The sequence below is a fragment of the Ranitomeya variabilis genome, chromosome 4, assembly GCF_051348905.1.
Source record: "Ranitomeya variabilis isolate aRanVar5 chromosome 4, aRanVar5.hap1, whole genome shotgun sequence".
Classification (NCBI taxonomy): Eukaryota; Metazoa; Chordata; class Amphibia; order Anura; family Dendrobatidae; genus Ranitomeya; species Ranitomeya variabilis.
In genome coordinates this window covers 318288805-318294804 of record NC_135235.1, presented here as the reverse complement: position 1 = coordinate 318294804, position 6000 = coordinate 318288805, and the positions used below count along the sequence as shown (strand labels likewise).

At 43.3% G+C, this 6000-nt stretch overlaps 1 long non-coding RNA gene across 1 annotated transcript in view; it reads left to right on the top strand.

Moving 5' to 3' along the window:
* Positions 1-515: 515 nt before the first annotated feature.
* LOC143764649 (uncharacterized) overlaps positions 516-6000 on the top strand; it is a 46642-nt gene continuing 41157 nt past the window's right edge. The window contains exon 1 of the long non-coding RNA XR_013213246.1: positions 516-771. This is a non-coding gene — a long non-coding RNA (uncharacterized LOC143764649). The remainder of the gene's footprint in view (positions 772-6000) is intronic.

The following is a 6000-nucleotide window of genomic DNA, read 5'->3' as shown; positions in this document are numbered from 1 at the left end:
CCTTTAAGTACTGGACCCGGTACCGAGTACCCCATGGCCCTGGCGGGCATTCCACATGGCCTGACCCCATGATCAAAGTGACGGCATGGCCTGACATCATGTTCAGCGTGACAGTATCACCTAACCCCACGATCTTCGTGATGGCATGGTCTGACCCCATGATCAGCATGACAGCACTACTTGATCCCGCGATTAGCATGACGGCACGGTCTGACCCCTAAATCAGCATGCCTGAACCATCTGACCCCTCCATCAGCACAACTGGATCACCTGACCCCAGACTTAGCATTACTTCACCGCATAACCCCACGATCAGCATGGCTGCCCCACTTGACCCCACAATATACCTTCACCACCTGACCCGACAATGATTATTACTTCTGCTACTGAACGCCAAATCCTTTTCTGTTTTTGTGAATTACTCCCAAGTTAGTAAGCAGACAACTCCTCTCCTAGACCTCTGTCCTCTTATCACTCCTCCCTGCTGATGGGCTGGCCTTGCTCTACCTCCTGTCAGTGTGACAAAATTCTTCTAGTCCACTGCCTACCAGACATAGATAGGGATCGAAGGGGGAGTTAGACCAGTAACACAGCTAGAGATCTCCTACAAGTACAGCCTGTGTCAAGTGTCCTCAGAGCTGTGCACCGATAAGATCCAGCAGCCAATATGTCTGACGCTCCATCCGAAGACTCAGCGCCGACCGTAGAGGAGGTCAGTACGGCGCCCGTAGAGAACCCCTGCACTGAACTCAAAGCCGCCATGGAAAAATGGTGAGTGACCCTCATATAATCTAGAACTGAAAGGTTAACAGGCCGTGAACGTATTTTATTAATTATATGGTATATGTTACATTCTATATTCGATGTTTTATTGTATATTAGATGTTACTTTATATTATTACGCTATTATATACTGTGTTACCAGTTTGATGAATTTTATAGCAAATTACAATATATACTATTCAGCCCACCCATATGATCCATAATAAGTGTCAGTAATTTTATGTAATTTCCCATAGGTTACAACAGCCAGATGTGAAAGAAATAAAATGTCTGTCACGCAACCTTGTACTTAATGTCCTTGACTCCAGAGGCCGTCACTTTTTGTCTGCACATTTTTTTGTGATTCTGCCTAAGTACATGACTTCTTGTCTGAGTCAGTGAAAATGATGTAGATAAAAGGATATAACTTAGATAGATAGATAGATAGATAGATAGATAGATAATAGATTAATAGATAATATACTGTATATAGATAGATAATAGATTACTAGATAAGATCGATAGATAGATAATACATAGAAAGATGATAGAAAGATAGATATATACAGATATGAGATAGAGATAGATAGATAGATAGATAGATAGATGATAGATAGATAGATAGATAGATAGATAGATAGATATATACAGATATGAGATAGAGATAGATAAATAGATAGATAGATAGATAGATAGATAACCTCGTAGAGCTATGTAACAGAGTTTTAGATTATTCGGTTTATTCAGTAATACGGCTGCAGATTTCTAATCTAATCTGGATTATTCTGGGTAATCATGGTTATCTAACATTTGACTAAAATATTCTGTTGAGTTCTTGGACATTCGGTGTCCTTTACGAGCTCTCTGACTTTCAGCCTGTGACACGGTTTATAGAGAGAGAGAGGTAGAGAGAAGTCTCGTGGATTATATAATATATACAGGCCGCATGATGAAACATGAAGAAGAGCAGGAAAACACATAAAGGGACAGTACTTAAAGTATTTAAAATAAAATGTAAAAAATCCCAGTGTTAAATATTTATGTTATAAAATTGTTGGTCCTGTGACCTTTGCGTTTCTATGAGTAGATCCCAGAGGTCAGGAAACGTACAGTATTCATGTGCAGTTCATGCTGTATATGTGTTTTATAGCTGTAAGTCCGTCCCTGACTTCCTTACTTTAATTCTAGATTTAGAGAATTATTTTCCGTTTCTGTAAAATATTATTCATAACCCCTTTTGCCACATGTACAATTAAATTGGCCAGAAATTGGATCAGAACTGAGAAAAATTGCAAATTTTGCAAAATAAAGCTGAAAATTTTACCACTTTTATGTTTTGATTTTTGTATTTTTTCAACTGATTAAAATAAACAAAAACTGTAATCTGGAGAATACGTGATGATGCTGCTGATATATACACAGGCCTGGACTGGCCAACTGGGGAACAGGTGAATCCCCCGGGGGGCCGCAGTGCAGAACTGCGCCCCCAATCCATCATATGAACAGTAATTGGCAGAATACACAGTACACTTGATTTACTATGTGCAGACAAATACAGAATCTCTTCATTTATTTAACAAACTGCTCTTTTTAATTATTTTATTATTACCGTATATAGCAGCATAGGTAATTTGTGAATGGGGGTAATGTAATATTTGCATGTAGCGTAACAGTGGGCCCCCAGAGTCAATGTTACCGCTGGGCCCTTATTACCCCAGTCCAATGCTGTATGTACAGATCATAAAATATATGAATGGAAAGAGTCTGACAGTTTTTACTTTTAACCCCCCAAATCCCAATTCTAAAATGGTAACACCAATAGTAACCAGTCAGGACTCCATGTAACACAATACAACCCAATTTTTGTTACCATATGATATTTTGTCCAATGTTCACGTACAATGGCCTACATGTGCTGCTGCACAGGCTGTCAGGCTGTCAGGCTGTCAGTCACTGGGTGTACGGAGACATTTCCTCCTAGAAGCCATGCTTCCTTTTACCTCCAGTGGAGCAAGTCACCATTTTCTTTCTGTCAGATCTGTGAAAAATCCAACAGAAAAAAAAACTTACATTGAACATCAGAGACGACCTCACTGGCAGCTCTCCTATGGCGCGACCACCCACACGTCCCCAGAACTCACTGCCGGAGTCACAGGAGTAAACAAGTAATACAAGTCTCAGGAAACTACACACACAGCAGTTATATTTATGGAGCCGCTCACTGCCACATCCAACACCTCAAAGTGCACAGCCGCAGGGCCGCGATACCGTGGATATAGAGACCACACGTTCTTATGTTACACTGTGAATGAGCAAAGGGGAAAACAAAATGATATATATCAATGTAATTGTGATGCATGTGTTTTATGCTATGTGCATGTGTATACTATAGACACATACATATATACATACTGTTTATATTTACACATATATACGATATATATATACACATACACACAAAAAATATATATTTACATACTGTATATATATATATATATATATATATATATATATATATATATATATATATATATATATATACGTTATATACAGTACAGACCAAAAGTTTGGACACACCTCATTTAAAGATTTTTCTGTATTTCATGACTATGAATATTGTACATTCACACTGAAGGCATCAAAACTATGAATTAACACATGTGGAATTATATACTTAACAAAAAGTGTGAAACAACTGAAATTATGTCTTATATTCTAGGTACTTCAAAGTAGCCACCTTTCGCTTTGATGACTGCTTTGCAAACTCTTGGCATTCTCTTGATGAGCTTCAAGAGGTAGTCACCGGGAATGGTCTTCCAACAATCTTGAAGGAGTTCCCAGAGATGCTTAGCACTTGTTGGCCCTTTTGCAGGGCCGTATTTAGAGTTTCTGCTGCCCTAGGAACTTTTAGTGCTGCCTCCCCCTTTGGTGAGTATGACACTATCGGCAGTGACTTTGGCAAGAATCGCTGATGTGAAAGTAGCCTTTTGCAGCAGATCCGGCAGTTTTTCTGCATCTGCCGCGTAACGGATCACTCACGGCAACACTGCGTTCGGCCTCATTCATTCCCTATGGGATTTGCCGTCATCTGGCAAATGCGGTACCATACCTCCCAACTTTTGAAGAAGGAAAAGAGGTATAAAGTTTGCGGCGCGCGTAGTGTGCCGTGGCAAATTTTAGGCCGCGCCTCTGAACACACCCATTTCACAACTAGTCACACCCATATCCATGTCCCAACCACACCTATTTAGCACTGCTTCATATACAATAATTATAAACAAAAAAATATGGCCACACAGTGCTCCATACTGTATAATGGCCACACATGATGCTCAATACTGTATAATGGCCCCACATGATGCTCAATACTGTATAACAGCCACACATGATGCTCCATACTGTATAATGGCCCCACATGATGCTCCATACTGTATAATGGCCACACATGATGCTCCATACTGTATAATGGCCACATATGATGCTCCATACTGTATAATGGCCACACATGATGCTCCATACTGTATAATGGCCACACATGACGCTCAATACTGTATAACGCCACACATGATGCTCCATACTGTATAATGGCCACACACAGTTCTCCATACTGTATAATGATCCCACATGATGCTCAATACTGTATAATGGCCACACATGATGCTCAATACTGTATAATGGCCACACATGATGCTCCATACTGTATAATGGCCACACACGATGCTCAATATTGTATAATGGCCTTTGGCCACACATGATGCTCCATACTGTATAACGGCCGCACATGATGCTTCATACTGTATAATGGCCACACATGATGCTCCCTACTGTATAATGACCACACACAGTTCTCCATACTGTATAATGATCCCACATGATGCTCAATACTGTATAATGGTCACACATGATGCTCCATACTGTATAATGGCCACACATGATGCTCCATACTGTATAATGGCCACACATGATGCTCCATACTGTATAATGGCCACATATGATGCTCCATACTGTATAATGGCCACATATGATGCTCAATACTGTATAATGCCCCCCTCCCATCTTGCATACATGGCTCATCTCCCCTACATCCTGTATGCATGGCTCAAATCCCCCTCCTGCATGCATGGCTCATCTCCCTCCCATCCCATATTCCCCCCCACCTATATGCATGGCTCATATTCCCCCTCCTGTATGCATGGCTCATATTCCCCCCCTCCTGTATGCATGGCTCATATTCCTCCCTCCCTCCTGTATGCATGGCTCATATTCCCCCCACCCTCCTGTATGCATGGCTCATATTCCTCCCCCTGTATGCATGGCTCATATTCCCCCCTCCTCCTGCATGCATGGCTCATATTCCCCCCACCTGTATGCATGGCTCATATTCCCCCCACCCTCCTGTATGCATGGCTCATATCCCCCCACCCTCCTGTATGCATGGCTCATATTCCCCCCCTGTATGCATGGCCCATATTCCCCCTCCTCCTGTATGCATGGCACATATTCCCCCCCCACCCTCCTGTATGCATGGCTCATATTCCCCCCCCATATGCATGGCTCATATTCCCCCCTTCCTCCTGTATGCATGGCCCATATTGGCCCCCCTGTATGCATGGCTCATCTCTCAACCCCCTGGCTCCCGCTCGGCTGCTCCCATCTTGCATGGCTCTGCTCCCCGTTCTTCATCCCCCCGTCCCTCATACTCACCTTTCCCACACCGCGCGGCAGCGCCGAACATCTAGCTCTGTCCTGACTCCCGGCGCACTGCACCTTTTTCCTGAGTGAGCGGTCATGTGGTACCAATCATTAAGGTCATGAATATGCTCATATTCATGACTTTAATGAGCGGTACCACGTGACCGCTCACTCAGGACGTGCTGCAGACGCTGAGACCAGGCATCGCTGGAGCAGGGTGAGTATGATATCTTCAAGGAGGGTGGGAGGCAGGGGGCGTGCGGCCCCGGGGGGGTTATGGCTGGGGGGCGGTCGGTCGGGAGGTGACCCAGGACTTAAATAAATTTAAAAAAAAAAAAACCTTGCTCAGGTGCCGCCCCCCACATCATCCCCGCCCTAGGCACATGCCCTCAAGTGCCTAGAGGCAAATACGGCCCTGCCCTTTTGCCTTCACTGTGCGGTCCAGCTCACCACAAACCATCTCGATTTGGTTCAGGTCTGGTGACTGTGGATGCCAGGTCATCTGGCGTAGCACCCCATGACTCTCCTTGTTGGTCAAATAGCCCT